General features: G+C 37.1%; 1 protein-coding gene and 1 long non-coding RNA gene across 5 annotated transcripts in view; one reads left to right on the top strand and one right to left on the bottom strand.

Moving 5' to 3' along the window:
* Positions 1-21,671, top strand: part of Kcnq1 (potassium voltage-gated channel subfamily Q member 1) — a 332,782-nt gene that overhangs the window by 142,702 nt on the left and 168,409 nt on the right. The gene's annotated exons all lie outside the window — the stretch shown is intronic.
* Positions 404-20,604, bottom strand: LOC132653767 (uncharacterized). The gene is made up of 2 exons (XR_009591629.1): positions 19,692-20,604; positions 404-13,578 (listed from the first exon to the last, which is right to left on the bottom strand). It is a non-coding gene; the product is annotated as an uncharacterized LOC132653767 (long non-coding RNA).

Below are 21,671 nucleotides of genomic sequence, written 5' to 3' on the forward strand. Positions count from 1 at the left end.
TGCTCCTTAGGTTGTTTGTTTTGTATCATGAGTTGGTAAAGAATGTTGTCAGATATTTTGTGTCCAGTGAAATAATCATGTAACTTGTTTTTGCTCCTGTGCCTTGTGATCACTTACCTAAATTTTTAATGTTCAGAATTATTGGTTGTGGGTTTTTTTGTTTTTGTTTTGTTTTGTGCAATCATGAGTTGGTGTAGAATTTTGTCAAATGCATTTTTGATAATCATATAACTTCCCTTGGCTTCTTGTTATTTCTCACCTGAGATTTTATGTTCCTTAGGTTGTTTGTTTTGTATCATGAGTTGGTAAAGAATGTTATCAGATTTGTGTCTATTGATACAATCATGTAACTTCTTTTTGCTTCTTGGGATTACTTACCTGAATTTTTAATGTTCCAGAGCTGTTGGTTTTGTTTTTTTTTTTGGTTTTTGTGGTTTTTTGTTTTTTTGTTTTGTTTTGTTTTGTTTTTGTAATCATGAGTTGATATAGAATTTTTATCAAATGCATTCTTGTGTCCAGTGATATAATCATTTAACTTCTTCTGGCTCCTTGTGATTTCTCAACTGAGATTTTAATATTCCAGAAGTTTTTATTGTTTCTTTTGTTTTGATCATGAGTTAGTAAAGAATGTTGTCATATTTGTGTCTACTGATATAATCATGTAACTTGTTTTTGCTTCTTATGTCTGTGATCACTTACCTGAATTTTTAATGTTCCAGAGTTGTTGGTTGTGTCTGTCTGTTTGTTTGTTGTAATCATGAGTTGGTATAGAATATTTGTCAAATGTATTTTTGTGTCCAGTGAAATAATCATTTAACTTCTTCTGGCTTCTTGTGATTTCTCAACTGAGATTTTAATGTTCCAGAGGTTTTTATTGTTTGTTCTGTTTTGATCATGAGTTAGTAAAGAATGTTGTCATATTTGTGTCTACTGATATAATCATGCAACTTGTTTTTGCTTATGTCTGTGATCACTTACCTGAATTTTTAATGTTCCAGAGTTGTTGGTTGTGTCTGTCTGTTTGTTTGTTGTAATCATGAGTTGGTATAGAATATTTGTCAAATGTATTTTTGTGTCCAGTGAAATAATCATTTAACTTCTTCTGGCTTCTTGTGATTTCTCAACTGAGATTTTAATGTTCCAGAGGTTTTTATTGTTTGTTTTGTTTTGATCATGAGTTAGTAAAGAATGTTGTCATATTTGTGTCTACTGATATAATCATGTAACTTGTTTTTGCTTCTTATGTCTGTGATCACTTACCTGAATTTTTAATGTTCCAGAGTTATTGGTTGTGCTGTTTGTTGTAATCATGAGTTGGTATAGAATATTTGTCAAATGTATTTTTGTGTCCAGTGAAATAATCATTTAACTTCTTCTGGCTTCTTGTGATTTCTCAACTGAGATTTTAATGTTCCAGAGGTTTTTGTTGTTTGTTCTGTTTTGATCATGAGTTAGTAAAGAATGTTGTCATATTTGTGTCTACTGATATAATCATGTAACTTGTTTTTGCTTCTTATGTCTGTGATCACTTACCTGAATTTTTAATGTTCCAGAGTTGTTGGTTGTGTCTGTTTGTTTGTTGTAATCATGAGTTGGTATAGAATATTTGTCAAATGTATTTTTGTGTCCAGTGAAATAATCATTTAACTTCTTCTGGCTTCTTGTGATTTCTCAACTGAGATTTTAATGTTCCAGAGGTTTTTATTGTTTGTTTTGTTTTGATCATGAGTTAGTAAAGAATGTTGTCATATTTGTGTCTACTGATATAATCATGTAACTTGTTTTTGCTTCTTATGTCTGTGATCACTTACCTGAATTTTTAATGTTCCAGAGTTGTTGGTTGTGTCTGTCTGTTTGTTTGTTGTAATCATGAGTTGGTATAGAATATTTGTCAAATGTATTTTTTGTGTCCCGTGAAATAATCATTTAACTTCTTCTGGCTCCTTGTGATTTCTCACCTGAGATTTTAATGTTCCAGAGGTTTTTGTTGTTTGTTCTATTTTGATCATGAGTTGGTAAAGACTGTTGTTAGATTTGTGTCTACTGATGTAATCATGTAACTTCTTTTTGCTTGTGTATTGTGATCACTTACCTGAATTTTCAATGTTCCAGAGTTATTTTTCTTTTTAATCATGAGGTGGTAAAGAGTTTTGTCCAATGCATTTTTGTGTCCAATGATATAATCATGTATTTTCTTTTGGCTTCTTGTGATCACTTACTTGAATTCTTAATTTTCCAGAGTTGTTGGTTGTGTTTTTTGTAATTACGTGTGGTGTGGAATTTTGTCAGATGCATTTTTGTGTTCAGTAATACAATCATGTAACTTCTTGTGATTACTTACCTGAATTTTTAATGTTCCAGAGTTGTTGTTTTTTTTTTAAATCATGACTTAGTAAAAGATTTTGTCAAACAGATGCACTTTTGTGTCCAATGATATAATCATATAATTTCTTTTGGGTTCTTGTGATTACTTACCTGAGATTTTAATGTTCCAGAGGTTTTTGTTGTTTTGTTTTGCTCTTGAATTGGTAAGGAATGTTATCAGATTTTTTAGTCTAGTGAAATAATCATGTAATTTCTTTTTGCTTCTTCTGTCTTGTGATCAGGTTACCTTAGTTTTTAATGTCCAGAGCTCTTGGGATTTTATTCTCATTAGTAAGAGTTGTAAATTGTGTCATGTAACTTCTTTTTGCTGCTTGAGATTACTTACCTGGGTTTTTAATGTTCCAATGAGCTTTTTTAAATCAGGAGTTAGTATTGTGTCAGATGCATTATTGTGTCCTGTGATATAATCATGTAACTTCTTTTTTGCTTCTTGTGAATACTTACCTGAGGTTTTAATGTTCCAGAGTTATTACTTTTTACCATGAGTTGCTAGAGATTTTTGTCAGATGCATATTTGTGTTCAGTGACATAACTATGTAACAGTATTTTTGCTTCTTGTGATCACTTAACTGAGTTTTCAATGTTTCATAGCCTTGAACAGCTTTGATATTCTTAAGATTTGGCATATTAATGTTTTGCAGTATGTTGTTTTATATGTACAGCTTGCTTAGAATGTGTTTGCTATGGAAATTAGGACAATTTGGCTTCAACAAATGAGTTAGGCAATATTTTCTACCTTCTGAAAGACATTGTAGAAAATTTGATACAAGTTCTTTAAATATTTGTCAGAATTAATCAGTAAACTCTTCTGAGCATGGTGCTGTTTAGGTTGACTTTTGACATTAATGTCTTCTTTGCAACACTTGACACATTATATTTTCCAAGAAATTGGTCTACTTCATTTATTTTAATCCATTATTCCATCTTTTGTGTCTAGCATTAGTGATTCATGCCTTGTCTTTCTTGTTTAGCTAGCCTGATTAAAGAATTTGTCATTTTTACTTAGTTATTAATGCAATAACCTTTTTATTTTGTTGATTTTCTCCTCTAATTTCTATTGTTCTTTCTTTCCTGTTGTTGTTCAATCTCTTAAAGCTGAAAGTATAATTTATTGTCAATACTTTATTTTCAATGCTATAAAAACTACTTCATACAGTTTTCACTGCATCACAAACTTGATGTTACAATGTAAAAAATTTATCTTCAGAGTTCTTCTTTGAACCACATGTTTATTTAGACATGCTTGCTTAATTTTCAGGTCTTAGGATTTCAAGGTTTTTTTCTCTATTTTCCTATTCTTTGAAAATTAATTGTACTTTGGCGGCACTCCATCAGTCCATTTGTATTCTTTCAGCTTTGTTAGGATGTGTTGTATGTCCAAAAATTATTGATCTTGGTTAAATACATTTAAACATAAGAATAGTGTATATTCTGTTGTTGAGGATATATATAGATATATTGTATGGTTAATGAATGAAAAGATTCATTTCGGTTAAGTCCTGAATGAATTTCATACTAGAAGTATTTATTTTTAACAGGAGTATGAAAGTATTCAAGTCTAAAAGAGTATAATGCCTTTAAGTTCTATCAGATTTTAAAGTTGTGTGTTTTGAAAAACATACACATTATAGGTATTTCATCTTCTTGGCAAATTGTTGTCTTTGCTTACTTGCAGTCCACTCCATCTCAATACTGAAATACACTTTCTTTTGACTAGTGTTAACACTATAGATATTTTTTATTTTGCTTATGTTTACTTTGTATGTCATTATACGTGAAGGTTTCTTGTAAGCAGTATACTAGTTGGGTCCTGTTTATTTTAAACACCATGACAATCAAGAATTTAATAGACTTTAAGATGCTTAGTAATTGTCTATGTGGAATAATGTCTAACATATTACTAATAGTTTTTACTCTTTGTACTTATTCTTCACAGTTTTGTCTTCCCGTGTATGTTTTCTCATATATTTCCATTTATTTCCCATTTTCAAACTTCGGGTTCAAATAGTTCCATGTGTCATATTTTATTCGCTAATATCGTGGTTTTAGGGGAGGAAAATAATTTTCTCAACATGATATACATTATTGAAATCTTCCTTGTAAGTGGAACTCAGCTCGTGTGTCTTCAGTGCATTTATTAAACTTCTTTGGCTTCTGGGTCTAACTTATTGGCTTACTTATTAGATTCCAAGACACCTTGCTAATATCACAGCACTAAATTCAAGCCATCTGATATGTTAAAGAAAGATGGGGACAAGGGAGAGAGGAAAAGAGAAGCTATTTGGCATCACAGATTTCTTCAAAGGCCTTCAATTAAGTTCACAACCTTCTTCACCTACAATTGAGATGTTTTACAACTGAGATATTTTCAGTATACTATTCTTCATCATCCTGTGCATCTTTTCATAAATCTTGCCTTTGTAAAAACATAAAAGCTTTTGTATTAACTTCTTAGAAAAGATACTTCCACATGATATCTATAACCATCTTTTTTTTTTAAAGAGCATTCCCACCTTAGGATCTTTTAAATCCTCAGGAAATAAATGTTCAAACTAAATATTGCATTTTAAAAGGCTTTTGATTTGAGAACATGGCAAAAGTTACCTGTCTCCTGTCTTTCCACATTCTTAGCTAATTTTGAAGTCCTCATCAATGTACTCAAATTGATGATCTAACATAAGCTTGTTCTTCATTGCCTTCTTAATCTTCACAATAGACCACTTCTCACATTTGATGGTTTTGTAGATTTTATTGAACTGGCTGAGGCATGGGATAATCTTCTTTAGAAGCCTGGCTTTTTTCAACACCATTGTGCTTCTGGAAATTGGATTTGAGATGTGGATCCTTAATATCCATGCTGAATGAAGTTGTTTCTCCTGCTGAAACTGATTCACATTAATAAAACTTGCCATTTATTTAACCTCAGATTATCTTTGAACTTTTTAAATCAGAAGGCAAAATTCAGTCGTACATATTTTTTTTAATTGATGAAGTTGAAACTTTAAGATTTGTTTAGAATGAACAAATACTGTACTGCCGTCGGACTACAGTACCAGTCCTACTAAGTTTTGGGGAGTTCTTTGCTGTTTTTCCTACTCTATAGCTTATATTTTTATTATATTTACTAATGTCTTTAACTCTTCGAAATAGCTACTTCAAGTATTTGTCTAGTAAGACCAATGGCTGATCTGAAATCTACTGTAAACACGTGATTATGTGTGAGACTCTGGTACCATGAACCCAGGAGACTGCTGATACAACCTGCTGAATACAAACTGGTTTTGCTATATATTTTTGTGAAAAGTTAGTTTACTAGGATTATTATCTATAAAACTACTGAGACCTGTAATGTCTATGGTTCTTTTGAGTTTTGAACTCACTCTCACTCTCTCTTTCTCTCTGTATACTTCTTACACTGCATTTTTTCTGTTTTGGATAATTCTCTGGATTTTGTATCCACTTTTCATCTAAGACCACTTTCAAATAATAACATACCAATTAACATATGGTATGACCTAAAGTAACCATAACTCCATCTTCTTTTTAAAATCATCATTGCCATTCATTTCACTTAGGTATATGTAAATGTAATTAAACAATTGTTTTGAATAAATTCTACCTGTTAGGCTTATTTTAAAATAAAAGGTAATAGTTTACATTCACTTACCTTTGATGTTCTTCCTTCCTTTCTTTAGGTCTGTCTCAGTTTCATACCTATATTCCTTCTGTCTACAAGACTTCAACATTCCTTATAAAGAGAGTCAACTAGCCATAACTGTAGTCACATTTTCTTTATCTGAGAAAGTATTTCTTCACTTTTGAAAGACAATTCCAGAGTACAGAATAATATATAGGCGCTTTGTTTTTTTCACTCCACTTTTCTTGCTTACATGGTTTCATAGGAGAGATTGAATATAGTTTGTATGGTTGCTACTTTATAGAAGAGTGCTCTTCTATGACTTTTTAAATATTTGATTTCCTGTAGATAATGATAAGCTTATATGCAGGTTTTGGTGTTTATCCTGTTTGGTGTTCTGTCAGCTTCTTGGGCATATGGTTTAGTGTATGATACTAATTTGTAGGAAATTTTTAGTTACTGTTGTTTCAAATGTTTCTTTGGCTTCTCTGTGTCTATTTCTAGGATTGCTAGGGATCTGCATATCTTATAATGTCTCCACACTATGCCCAGCTTTTTTACTTAGGATCTGAGAGCCATACTAAGGTCCTGTACTTACATGGCAAGCACTTTAACAAGTCAGCCAAATTCTCACTGTATTTTGTTCATTTTTGTTTTTTAGTTTTAGTTGCTTGTACAAAAAGGTAATCTGAAATTTTTTCTCAGCTGTGTGCAATCAAATGAGTCCATGAAGAGTATTTTTAATGCATTGAAATTTCTGGTTCCCAGCACTTTCATATTTTTCTATGACTTTGGTCCCTTTGTTGATATTGTCCTTCAATGTTGCCTTCTTCTGTTTCACAGTTCAAACATCTGTGATAATTTCAACAAATCTGGAATGTCTGCCCTGATGATTGCTGTATTTTCAAAAGTTGTCTTTTAGATGCTGCTGATCTTTACTAATAAAAGAGAAAGGTTTAGAGTATGAGAGGCATTCCATAGTTCTATGGTTCAATCTCACTTTTACTAATCTTAAGCCTCTTGATTGAACTTCACAACTGTTCTTCAATATTTTTCTCTCTTCTTGTGTGGCATAGGATGGCTACAGTGAACTGTTATGATGTTTGGATATTTCTTTTCCACACAAAAAATGTCTAGAGCTGGTTAGAATTGAGGAACCTTGCTTTAAGTGAGCTAGGCTGTTATAAACAGTAGCTGGTTAGGATCTAGTATAATTTCCCATAAGAGTAAACCCTTCTAAGAAAAACACTATTATTTATTTCTAAAATGGTTCTTCCCCTTCTCCCCAATATTGAAAGTTTCAGGAGAATTCTTCTCTAGTACTAGGTATAACAATCTGACCAAGCTCCTGGAGGAAGTAATTCATGAAACTTTTAAAGCTTTCCCCCAAACTAAGTACCTTTGACTTTTTACCTTTTACATTTGTCCTTATCTAAACTTCAGCAGTTCAACCACGAATTAGGTTTTCCTACCCAAGCTGATTCCAGCAAGTTCTATTGTAGTATGTTCTGATTCTCCATTCTCCGTGTCTATGTATCTCTTTCTTTCTCTCTCTCCCTTCCTCTCACTTCTCCCTCATTTTGGAGATATTTTTTCTTTTTTATTTATTTTTTTTTTAATTTCTGTGATGTTTATTGTCTATTTTTAATTAAATTTTTATTTTTTACATTACACTTTATTCGCTTTGTTCTTTATTTATTTTAAATGATTATTATTTATTACAATTTCTTCACTTTGAATCTCAGCTATGGCCCCCTCCCTTGTCTCCTCCTAATTCCACCCTCTCTTCCTCTCCTCCCCTTATGCACTTTCCCTAGTTCACAGATAGAGGAGGACCTCCTCCCATTCTCTGACTCTGGCCTGCCAGGTCTCATCAGGACTGGCTGCATTGTCTTCCTCTGTGGCCTGGCAAGCCTGTACCCCTCCCCCCATGGGGGGGTGATCAGAGGGCCTACCACTGAGTTCATGCCAGAGACAGCCCTGCTCCCCTTACTAGGGAACCCATTTGGAGACTGAGTCTTTGGGCTACATCTAAACAGGAGTTTTATGTCCTCTCCATGCATGGTCCTTGGTTGGGGTATCAGTCTCTAAAGGGACCCCAGGGCACAGTTATTTGTTTGTTTGTTTTGTTTTTTTCTTTCTGTTGGTCTCCTTTTAAAGCTCCTGTCCCCTCCAGGTCTGTCTATCTCCCCCTTCTTACATAAAATTCCATGCATTTTGCCCAAAGTTTGGCTATGTGTCTCACCCTCTGCTTTGATACCTTGATCAGTAGTCTTTTAGAGGCCATCTATGGTAGGCTCCTATCCTGTGCCCTGTCTTCTTCTGCTTCCAATGTCTATTGCGTTTGCCCTTCTGAATGAGAACTGAGCATATTCCCTAGGGTCTTCCTTGTTGTTTTGCTTCTTTAGGAGTACAGAGTTTAGTATGTTTATCCTATGTTATATGTCTAAAAACTCCCTTAGGAATGAGTATATACATATATGTCTTTCTTCTTCTGGGTTACCTCACTCAAGATACTACTCAGCTATTAAAAACAGGGAAATCATAAAATTTTCAGTCAAATGCTGGAAATTAGAAAAGATAATCTTGAGTGAGATAATATTTTTAATCTTTTCATTTGTAATACAGATATAGAAATGGCTTTCAGTCAATTCAACATTTTACTTGTTGAGATAATTTATAAGGTTTTTACATGTTGAAGAGTATATATTTTCAAGACATTTTCCTGAATAATTTGACTAGAGTTTCACTTAATATCCTAACTTTATAACATTCTAGTTTGAGTTTATACCAACATAGTTTCAAAATCATAGAAAAATTAAGATCCTATCTAGCTCTATTCTCTTCAAGTCCATATAATTTCAAGTTGTATATTTATGATATGAATATCCCCAATACCATAAGATTGATAGTAGATATGTATATCACGTATTTTTATCACAAGAAATAATAAACATTTAAAAACTTAGATACTATACATAATACTGGCTTTTATATTTTATGTAGCTACCTAGTCCTCAAGTTCTGTGCTTGTTTTTGTGGATTCTAGTTACTTTTAATCCCTTTTTATTTGAGCCTGAATTATTTTTTTCTCTCTTTTTTTGCAAAACCAATATAGTATGAGCTTTCCAGATTTTATTCACTTGAGAAGCTCTTAATTTCTCGATGTTAGAGTAATTTTGTTGGAACAAAAATTTTGTTGACAGAACTTTTCTTCTCTGTATTTAGAACATGCTATTTCATTCCCCCTGGACTCCATACTTGCTGATGACAAACATGTTATTAATTGTATTGAGAATCACTACATGATAAGCCATGTTTCTTTTACTTTTCCTAATCTGTTTTGTCTTTCAACAATTGATAGTTATTTCTGTGTGACTTTTTGTTATCCTTCCTGGACCCTTTTGGTTTTGCTCCTGGGCATAAAGTTTTGCATCTTTAATCAAATTTGGCAAGCTATAACTTTAATTACTCTTCCTGCCCTTTCTTTCACCTACTATCCAGGATTTCCAACATAGATATCAGTATATTTGGTAGTTTATCATAGAACTCTCAGGATGTTCAGTTTTTTTTTTTCTGATGCTCATACTTGTTATTGTACTTGATCCTCGAGTCCACTGATTCTTGTATCCATTCAGCTCTGCTGATAAATTCTAATGGGTTTTTTCATTTGTTCATACTTTTCAGTTCCAAAATTTGTTTAATTCCATTTTCTAACTTGTATTTCATTCTCCATTATTCTCCGTTTTCTTTAATTCTTTTTCTATCATTTTCTTTTGCTCTTTCAGCACAATTTAGACTATTTCTTTTTATTATTACTCAGGTATGTATTCCATTATGTCCATTTGTAGGTTAGGGAACAATGTTGTGTACTTTCTCCTTATATCTTTATGTGGGTTCTGGAGCTCAAATTCAGGTCACCACACTTAGGCAGCAAGTCCCTTAACCAGCTAAACCATTCCCTAGCCTAATTAAAAACAATATTTTTGTAAGGTCTGGTGTCTGTGCTACTTTAAGCCTTTTGTACTTTACTGTTAATGTTTCTCTGTATATTTCATAACTTTTGTTTAAAGTTATATACTTTCAATATTTTATATAACTGTGAACATTAGATTCTTTTCTGCCTCCATATTTTTCTAATGCTACAGACTATAAGTGATTTTTAGTGACTCCTAAGCTATTTTTGTGTGTGTGAAGCTCTATGTGGTCTCTGAAGTCTCTGTTCTTTCCACTTATGTTCAGTTCATTATGAAAGATTTTCTTGTAGGAATCAGAGGTGGGGGAGCAGGATTCTGCCAGCTTTTGCAAATTAACAGGATTGGAGTTTTTCTTCAATAGTTAGACAGACTATTTACAGTCCTGTCTTTGCTTTTACTTGTAGCTTGAGATGAGCATAGAAATCTGCAATAGGGCAATGGTTTCCAATGTTGCCAGGGCTTTTCTTAACATCCAGCTCTGTACATCAGCTGTTTTGTGAGTTCTTTAGCACACACCATTACTTTAAATGCCCTTAACTTCCAGAGAAAATCTCTGAAGATTGTCTTCTGTGGTTTTCAAGTGGTCTTTTGTATGCTTCAACTGATCCTTCCCAAAATCACTATAACTGTTTTGATGTCTTATGGTGTTTGCAAGTAATATCCACTATTTTCCACACTGAGTAAATCTGGAATTGAGTTTAAAAATAATGCAGTTTTCACATCAGTCTTTCAGGCTTCCCCCAAACAATGTGAAACAAAAATGATTGTTTTAGAATAAAATCTGTACTGCTTCCTCCACAAACAAAGGCCAGGGACCATACTTGTAATATAATCTACCATCTTCTACACTGCCACCAAACCAGGGTGGGATAAGGGAAGGCAAGTATATAAGGACGAGTCGTAAGTCCTATCATTTTTGTAGAAAGTTGTTCTTCACACTGAGCCATCTTGCTGGGTACACTACCACTTGTGCTGTTTTTTTTGTGATGTTCACTTGGTTGCTATAAATCACTGACTGCTCCCCAGAAGTAATCACTGACATTAATTCTGAGTTTCTGTAAAAGTATTTTTGTGGAGAGTGACACCTTATTTTGGTTGACACTACTTAGCATTCTCACTCTTTTGACAGAGTCTCTTCTGGCCTTTTGCACACACAGGCAAACAATGTTGGGCATATTCTCCTCTCATGGATAATTCCTAATTTATAGTGTTCTGTCTACTGTTGAAAGGATGGATCATATATGGTTTTGTTTTGCTGTTACTGATGTTAGGGTTGCTTGTTCTGATTTTTAGGATAAGACTTTTGATTTGAAGTCTAAATGAGAAAAGTTATTCTCGGAACCTTCCTGGAAGTTTTGAAAATTATGTTTTTATGATTTTTCCACTGTTGATAGCTACAGCTTCTTCCCCTGCTAATGCCACCATATTTATTTGGGGGGGGTGTTTTGGATGTTGTTGAGGTTTTTTTTTTTGTCTTGTTTTATTTTGTAGTGTGTGTGTGTCAAGACATGGTTTCTGTGTAGCCCTGGCTGTCCTGGAGCTCCCTCTATAGATTAGGCAAGCCTCCAACTCAGAGATATGCCTGCCTCTGCCTCTTGAGTGCTTCTATTAAAGGCATGTGCAACTACCATTGTCTTGTTTGGGATTTTTGTTGTTGTTTTTTGTTTTGGTTTTTGATGGTTCCCTTTCACTCTTCACTGGCCTCCCAATTCTCTTGTTTTCTCTTTGCTACACTCTATACATAGCAGTCCCCAAAATCCTATTGATAAAAAGTGCATCATGCTACTTTCATTCTTAAATACTTTATCCCCATTCCTATCACACTTTCTTGAGCTAGTTGCATGGACAAAGAATAGTAAGAAACTTGTGCCTGCCACTTCCTAAGAAAGCACTCCATTGAGCAGTTGGAAATTGGCTTGCAACACTCATTAAGGTTCCACTAGTGAAGTGAAGATGAAGTATTGACTGCCACTGAAGGCTTACTTTGAGAAGTTTCTTTCCATTGTCTTTGGCCTACCCTGTATGCAGTAAAACAGGCCCCGGGAGACATACATGGTATTTCTTGTATTAAGAAGCCTTTGATATAAAGAGAACATTAATGCTAAAAGTTGTACATGTGTGAGGACCCATACTGCCTATGTGTCCTCAAAACTAGGGATGTTTTCCTTACCTCTGTGTTCTTTGTGTGTGCCACACAGCAGGGATTCCAACGTGGTTTAATGAGCTGCCTGTATAGCAAGTTCTTTACTCTCAAGCCATTCAAGTTTAGTTGTATGCCCTTCTGTTCTTTAAAACAGGCTATTTCCTAAGTAAGCAGCATCCTCATTTCTACATAGTTTCTGATTATTCTTGGAAATTCCTCAAAGATGGACCAGTTTGATTCTTGTGTCTAGTTTAACAATGCTAAGCCAAGGCCCACAGAGTTACACTGCACTAATGCTGCCACACCTTTTCATGGTGTTCATGCTGAGGAGGTCAATGAAGAGTTTCCCCCAGCCCCTGCCAGGGGCTCTGTGCCCTCCCCTCTTCTGCTCATAGTCCTTCTGCAGCCAGCAGGAGTGGGGGAGCCAGTTTGAGTTGATTACTTTTGACATCAGTTGTTAACATAATTTTGACATTAAGCTTCCCCCTAGCTCTGAGGTGATTCTGACTATGTCCAGGCTCTGGCTTGAGGAATCATGGGGAGCCTCTGGGGCCCCAGATCTGGCCTCGCTGGAGGCAGCCTGGGAAGAGACCTGTGTTTCTCAAGCACACGCCCTCCAGGCCTGGGGGTGGGGCCCCAGCAGATGTCTGGATTTGGTAGCCAGGGCCTGGAGCCGGATGCTAAGAATGAGGCCTGCAACTCATTTCCCCATTAAACATTCTGAGAACATCTGCACCAGTTTCCAAGGCTTCTCCTTAATTGCTTTGATTATTGTGTGAAGTTAAGAACTGGCACATTTCCGTGATGTTGTGATGAAGGTGAAAAGATCGCTCTTAATTAGATTAAAAACATTTTTTTCTTCCTGTGTAATTTCTCCTTGAAAATCAAGGCCACTTTTTTGTTTTCTTCATCCAAAGACCTCCAGAAACTTTCCTCCCCACCTCTCCAGAGGTTTCTGGGGAATGTCCTGTGAGCTCAACTTTTGGAGAAGATAGTGCTTAACCCAGATTCCATTGTATATTAAAGTTTCCTGGGGCTGCTCTTGCTGCCTGGAACCTTCCCTTGCAAATGTGTCTTGGGAGACCTGGACAGTGACTTCTTACAACATGGATTTCTGGGTGGACTGATTTAGTTATGTAGGCAGCTGTGCTGCTCACTTTCTGCTTCCTGGGCTCACTTAGGGCTGGCTCTGTCATTGCCTGTCCTCTTTAGCACCTTTTGGCCCACAGAACCATTTCTATTTACTCTGAGATTTATGTGTTAGGCCTGTTATCTCCATTATGAGAAAAGACATTCAGGGCAAAGTCTCCAGTACGATGAACTCTGGAGTTGTACAAAGCTTAGCATTGTTCCCAGGATTTCTTGGGATTCCACAGGTCATCTTCAGCTGTCATGTCACTGTCCATCTCAAGTCAAATATATCCTGCACTCTTTGCCTAAATAAAAAAAAAAAATGCTCTGTGAAGTGCTGCAAACACAGGCTACTAAGACAACTTCTCTGAAAGCGAGTTTGCACTATAACAGTAGAAAGTCTGTGCACAGCTGTAAGAAGCCCCTTTCCCAGAGCTTCTTGGCCAGTGCACAGGCGAAGCTGGGGCCCCTGGCCACATTTTTTCTAGCTCATCATCTTCCTTCCTGTCCTCTACCCTCCAAAGCTTAACACCACTCTCTTAGGGTCTTAGGGTAGTTCCCATTTTTTTTAACCTAGATTTAACCCCAGACCTATCTCCTTAGGCTCATAGCTTATCCCTAACTTTATATATTCATGAGGGCTCTTGGTAACAAATGACAGAACCTGACATGATCTAAATAAGGAAAATGGGATATTTTTCTGGCTTATGAATCCAAACCTAGCTGTGCCAGCCAAAGCTGGACCTAGTACAGTGATGATCTTTCTCTCTTTCCTTTTATACCCTGTCACTTTTTATTCTCTTTCCCTCACTCTCTGCCTATAGATACATGCATAAGTATACGCATGTGTCCTTAAGGAGCCATTTATCAGTGAGTGGAAGATGGCCACCAGCTAAAATCTACTGGGAGAAAGAGGCCACAGACTCTATCCCAGTGACTCCTGCTGCAGGCTACGGCTAGGCTCTTGTTGCTCAAAACCAAAGCACAAGACAGCCTTGGATGTTCAGCTATGTTTCTGAAGCTGTGGCCCAGCTACAAAGCCCCCTCTGGAAAAAGGCAGTGAATTCCTCAATCTCAACCCACTAGGGAGTAGGAAACAAGGACCCCTCTAAGGAAGATTCAGTGGGCTATTTCCACAAGCCAGGTCTGGCTGCGGGGTATGCAAAAACAACAGGTGTCCACACAAGCAAGGTATTTTCCTAAGCGGAACTGGGTACCAGCTGTGAATATACATTTACACTGCACTCCTCGCCTTGTTCCTGGCAGCTGTTGTGGGAATGGCTTTTTACACTTTCTGTCCTTGTCTCTTACTTCTCGCCTCTGAGTGGAGACACAGGTGGTAGAGGGTCTGGTCTGGCTCAGGGTCTGTGAGCAGGGCATGGGCAGCTGGCACAGGCTGTGGGGCTGCAGCTCAGCAATGTCACGCAGGGCCTGGATGCAGCTGTCCAGATGCCCTAGGGAGGGCTTTTTCCTTCATGGTGCAGGATCCACAGGGCTTTGGCAAATCCACCAAGACGGGGAAATTGATTGAAGGGGATAGAGAAAGGGCCTCTTCTAGGGGAGGGCATAGGCAGCTTGTTTACTCCATTGGAGTGAGCTGGCTCAGGGGACTTGCCTGTGCCAGGCACCGGAGGTGACATGTGGGAGGAAGAAATCAAGGTTCCTGTGCTGAGGGCCAGGCACACATAAGCCCCACAGCAATTGAGGGGACAATCTCCAGAGCCTTGGGAAGCTTGTAGAGGAAGGCAGATTAGGTTACATCTGGGAGATTAGGCAGGATTATAATCAGTTAGGAGGAGGAGGGCAGGGGTGAGCAGCTGGGTGAAGTTACTGACACCAGCAAGTCTCAGCAGAGGGCAGTGGGCAGCAGGGTGGCCTGGGGCCTTACAGAGAGTTGGACTTGGAATGCTCAAATGCTGACCTGGACTGGGAGTTCAATGCAGGGGAAATGAAGCTGGGAAATGGAAGGTTTTGGAGAACTGGGGAGGAAGAGCTCTGGGTTGGGTCTTTGGGAACATCTTAAGGACCGATTGGAGGAGGTAGATAAGGAAGGACACTGATATATTGTGCTAGCCCCAGGATGATGAATACAAGGCAAATATAGGAGGCTTGCACAAACTAATCTCTTTCTGCCTTCTAAATGTATCATTCATTCAAAATAGAAAATACATATAAGGAAGGAAATGAAAATCATTAGAAGTCCTTTAATCCACAGGCAAACATATCACATTTTGATCTATTTCCTTTCAATCTTTTTTTCCAATGCTTAAGTAAAATGCAAATCACCCTAATGAGTAGGCCCTTTGGCTGAGAAGGATGATGCTTCGTACAGTCTGGTTTTGGTTCTCTTGAGAAAGGGTGAAACTTGGCAGCGGGTAGCCCCAGCTGGGGCAGTTGCCACGCCTGAGGCTACATTCGCCATTCCAGACCTCCCATTTTCCTAGAAAACAAAATTGTTTTGTTCTGCTCTGCACACTTAGGTCCAGATTCTGGCTCTGACAAGACAGAAGCAGCCAAGGAATGAAAGCATCAAAAAACTGGGACCGTTTTTTAGGAAAATGTGACTTTACTGTCACTAGAAAATGGTACTTTCTCTCCAGGACCATCTACTCTGACAATGGCTGGTTCAGCAGAGAACATCTGCCATTGTTCCAGTGTCCTTTATGCAGGGTCTAAGTGTCCAGATGACCCTTTGTCACATTCACTATGGTCTCATAGTTTGCTCTGCAGCAGGGCCATCTTTTCATATCTTTATGAAATACCAACTCTGGGCTTTTTGGAGATGGGGGTAACCAATAGGCTTCTTAGAACATTTGCCCCAAGCTCTTGCCTAAGAGGAGCACCACTGATGTGTAGAGGTCAAAATCCTGCCCTACCACCTCCCTTCCAGAATCTTGGAAATGTCTGATCTGTGAGTACAGACCCAACTGGGAAGGGGGTGGCAGTCCCGACAACTGTTTCCCCACAGAAGGGGAGGCACCCCCATCGTCTCTGAAACATGCCAAGCAGACAACAGTCTCTCCTTTTGACTTGGAAAAACAACTGTGCTGAGCCCCTTTCTGACCCTCACTGCAGGGGCCCCATGAACCCTTCCCAGGATTAAACCAAAGAGTCCACATTCCTCTCTGGCAGGTGCAGGCCCCACCCGCTCTGGACAGCCAACTGATGTGCACATTTTAATTTCCTAATACCAGGACTGAGCCTTTCTCAGGAGTTGAGGGGCTCACCCTGGGCCCTCAGGCTTGGAGACAGCACTTGTCATTCTGGGTGTGTAGAGCACAGGCCCCTCTTTCAGCCACCTCTTTGCTGCTCCTTTCTTCTGTGTACAAGTGATGCAAGCAGTGAAATATGTATTTATGTTCTTTTTCTTTTTCTTTTTTTTTTTTTTTCCAAAAGAACATTTGAATCCTGGATGAAATTTTAGCTGTGACTTGACAAGTGTATAATATAACCCAGTGCACTTGAATCTCAGCCCCAAGTCTCTAAAATGGGAGCGGTAACACACTCCCACCAGGTCCCAGACCTGTGGGCCTCTTCATGTGCACACATTCCTCAAGGTTTACTGGTCTTTCCCTGGTTTGAGGATGTCATAGGCACGGAGCCCTTTACTTGAGCCTTTCTCCCAGCTATGACTAAGTAATGTCTGTGTAGTTTCCTGCTGGAAGTCTGCCGCTGGCCCCCATGGGCCATGAGCTCCTGAGTTTATTTACATTTCCCTGATTGCTAGTCAGGCACAACACCTTTCCATAAGCTCATCAGGCTTTTGGATTCTTCTTTCATTTGCGGGGGAGGGGGTTGTATTGCTTATTTTTTGGTTAGGTCATTCTTGTCAGTGCTAAACGGTCTTAAACATACCAGGAAAGCACTCTGCCACTGAGCTATCTCTGACCCTCTTTTTACTCTTTGAGATAGGGTCCTGCTCTTTGAGAGTTGTCCTGGCTCACTGTTGCCCAGGCAAGGTTTTAAACTCAACAGTCCTTCGGCCTCAGTTTCATAAGTAGCTAGGATTACAGACCTGCACCACCAAGCCTGGCTATTTTTCATATTGATACATTCAACTTTTTGTAGGTTTTATTATTTTTGATTCTCTTTTTACTAGTTAAAATGCATTTAGCTATTTAGGTTTTGACTCTGAATGTAGTCAAATTGGTATTTTCCTTTTCGATTATTGCTTCTTAGTTATCCTAGCCCCAAGTCCATGAGATAGTCTTCTATATTCAGTCATATGGACCTTCTAGTTTTACTTGTCATAATCCCCTGGAATGGCAGGAATGCAATTTTGATGTATGGTGTGAGAAAATTAAGGGTCTAACTTAGTATTTGCCCATGTGAGTTTCCAGTTGTCCTTGAGTGTTTTATTTAAAAGGACATCTCATAATAAACAGGTCTTTAATACACTTCAAGTATCCACGAGTAGGGCTATTTTCTGACATCCAGCCCTATGCCACTAGCCAGTTACGCACCTTGAATCAGTACTATACCCATATTAATGACCACTATTTAGAAGTACTTTGTGTTTGGTAAGCAAATTAACTAGCCTGTTCTTAAACAATATTACTTTTCCTGGTCTTTTATACTTCCAAATAAAATTTAGAATCCACTTGTCACAGTATTCATACACAAACATTATGATTTTCATTAAGATTTAGGAAGAATTTTTTTCAGGATCGAGTATTTTGTCAAGTGAATAAAGGCTTTGTTTGTTTGTTTGTTTGTCTGTTTGTCAGTGTCTCCGTTTAAAGTTCTGTGCTTTTCTTCAGTTTTTAATCTATCTTTATATACTTAAGATTCTTTCCTACTACTCTTCTTTAACTTTTTAATTTGTGTTTTATTTGCATATGTATATTACATATACTTGTAAAAAATAGTTTTACCATGTAACTTTCACTATACTATCTTACATAACTACATTACATTGACAAAAGAAAAAAAAATCATCTTTCATACAACACTGATGAGCTATAGTTTAGTTATTTCCCACTTTAACAACTTCATGCTCCAAGGGCCTGTCCATCATCTACCATTATAATCTTTTTTTATTAATTACACTTTATTCACTTTGTATCCCCCCATGAGCCCCTCCCTCCTCCCCTCCCGGTCCCACCTCCCCTCTCCCCATTATAATCTTTTATCGCGTCCTTAGTACCTTGTGACATGCAGCAGCAGCTTCTCAGTACTGTTACTGGCCTTCATGCTTTTGAAAAATACTCATATTTCAGTGCTACACTGGGTCTTGAGTCTGCCTAAGGTTTTTCCAAAATTAGAATAGGGTTATAGGTTTGGTGAGTGTCATTAGCAAAGTGCTTTTCTTGTTTTCTTCCATCAGCATGGTCTACTGCTAGCTGTATTAACTTCGACTATGTGCTTAAGTAGTTCACTGTAGCTTACCTAAAGCTTCTCATTTATTACGCCTAGTAATAAAGAGCAAGTCACCAGTCCAGCCAGCATCCAGGGAATGAGGAATTTCATTCTATCTCCTGCAGGAGAGTATCAGAGACTCTGTGAGTGTGTAAAAATCACTAAAGCAATTAAAATTTATTTTGGGACTAAGGATGTAGCTTAGTGGCAGAATGCTTGTCTAGCATGCACGAGGCCCTGGATTCAATCAATGTCACTGAAAAGAAATATGGGAAGGGAAGACTTTGAAGTTCCTACTTAAGATTTCACGTACTAATTTTAGCATTCATCCATGGATCTTTTCTGAAGCAAGCATTTCTATGGTATACCTCTGGTTAACTCATTCCTTCTATACTTATTGTAATCGTTCTATAAGAAAGCTCTTCATCTCTTTTTCAATTATTTGTTTATAAATATGGACTTGGCAAATTGTGTTTTTGAGGTATAATTGAGTGTTATTGTCTTGTCACTCAACTTTTTTTATCTTTGGCCACTTGTACATGAGCCCTTTGGTATGCATTCCATTTACTTCCTTTCAGTAGTAGTTTCTTGTAGTTTCCCTGTGTCCATTCTGCTAAAGATTCATATTTGCTTTTATTGGAGAACTAATAGTGTTATAAAATATGATTGGGGCACTGAATGTGTTCCTTGGAACAAAAGGATCACTGTTTATATCTCCCTTCAACTGGAAGAACTAGGAAATAATTTATGTCCATACATCCATGTTTTGTTGTATGTATCTATATGCAGCTAACCCTGAGTTCATACTGTTTCTGACTATGTAATTTGTCCTTACTATGTCCTCAGCTTCCATTTTCTAATCTAGTCAATGGTTTGTATATGTAGTACCCCTGTATGAAATGAACTTACCTACAAAAACATTGTGTATTTGACAGTATTATTTTCTTTAGTTTTTTAGTATACACTCCAAACATTCTTTTTAAAAGCAACTTAGGCCAGTTCCTTTCCCCCTTCTCTTTTCAGTGCTGTGTCATGTATGTGCAACACACAATCTACTTACCATGGTCTGTTTTCTATCGCAGGGACCTTCAACATTCTGGTTGATTGCTGAATATTATTCCATTGCATGGGTGGAACAGATAAACCATGATTTGTTTATTCATTTAGCTGTTGAAATGACATCTTGATTGTTACTTGTTTGCTGCAACTAGAGGTGAAATTGCAATATATTTGTGTGCAAGCTTTTATGTACATAAATATTCCATACACTGGGGTCCTATTCCATATGTATGGAGACTATGAAGTTTGTTCTTCAGAGTAGCTATGCCACTTTCCATTCCCGCCAGCAGCATGCAAAGGCTGCAATCATTCTGCCTCCTTTGAGCGCTTGCTCTTATAAGGTCTTAATTTTGTGTTTTATCCATTTTCATGATACTTTTCTATGTTATCTCACTGTGGCTTTAATTTTTATTTCCGTAAAGACCATGGACTTTGGTGAAGCACAATTTCACATACTTATTTGTAATCCACTTTTTAACATGGGTTGTTTGCTTCATTGTTGTCAAATTATGATCATTCTTCTTTATATGCTCTGGGTACAAAGTCCTTGATTCCATAAGTGATTTGCAGTAAATCTGTGCTTTGTCTCATTGTTTTCACAAAGCAAAGGATTTTAACAGTAATTAAGCCAGTTACTCCTTGCTTCTCTTGCTCCTTGGCAAAATGCACTTGCTGCAGGAGTAATTCATTTGTTTTTAATGATAATAAAGTTGATCTTTTTCCTTCTTCAGATTAAATTTTCAGTGTTGTATCTCAATTCAATTCCAAATCTAAAGTTGTAGAGATTTTTATGTTTTCTTAAATTTTTAGTTTTATGTTCTACTTCAGATTTTTAAAAAGTATTGACTACACAGTTTCTTGAATTTACATTTTATGACTGCTAAACATACCTTGCTTTATGCATAAATATGAAATGTGTTAAAATTTAAACACACATACAGATGTATGCCCACATTTGTATGTTTATATTGGAAATAAATGTAAAACACTGCTGTAGTAGATGTAGGAAACCCATTTCATAAAGAAAATGTATCACTATAAAAAACAAGACAGTCTCTATGATAAAGCAACACAGTGTTAAAAGGCCAAACGTACACTAAGAAAGATATTTATGCTTCATGTAACACAATTCTAATGAATTAAAAGTTCCTCTTAAATGCCAAGCAAAGACTCTGAACAGGCAATTCTTCAAGAAGAATCCCAAACAAGCCCAAAAGAAGTCAGTGAAAATGAAAATGAGAAAACCATCTCTTCCCTGAGGCCCAGGACCATTGTAGAGGAAGGAGAAGAAAGAGTATAAGAGCCAGAGATAGAAGAGGACTAGAATAAAACCAACTTCTGGCCATGGCAGGACAGTTGTATGATTGGCTACTCAGGATCAAGCCAGTCAACAGTCTATACCTGAGTAGGAATAAGTTCATGAACGCCAGAAGGGTCTTGACAAGCTATGGACGGCTAATGGCTCCTGGGGAGGGAGGGTCAGTTTTTTCTTTAACAGTCTAGCCCCTGGTGGGTCAACCATACTCCAGGGAATGGCTCCTCACCCAGAAGTATATGGACAGCACAAGATGAAATTGATCATTATTAAACTTTAAAACGAGAGGTTACAAAGTCAAAAGGGGAGTTAGGAGGTAAATGGGGATGGACCTGGAAGGGAAAAGGGTGAATGTGTTCAAAATTAATTGCATGATATTCTCAAAGAATAATAATTTTTAAAATGAGAAAAACCTCAGCTTTTTTCTATGTTTGATGAGCCAAGCAAAGTTGAAAGGGAAGAACAGTTGCTACAATTTAGCGAAACAATCCAAAGGCACTTATTAATACTACCAAAGACACACCATCTGACTGACCCAGTGGGTGAGCAGATTTTAACAGTGAAGATGGATATTACCTCACTCTCTGATTGTCATAAAATTACAAGACTGAATGTCCATAAAATATAGGATGAGTAAGTTAACTGTGGAAGACCTAAACTATGGGC

This window comes from Meriones unguiculatus, chromosome 1, assembly GCF_030254825.1.
Source record: "Meriones unguiculatus strain TT.TT164.6M chromosome 1, Bangor_MerUng_6.1, whole genome shotgun sequence".
In the NCBI taxonomy this organism is placed as follows: Eukaryota; Metazoa; Chordata; class Mammalia; order Rodentia; family Muridae; genus Meriones; species Meriones unguiculatus.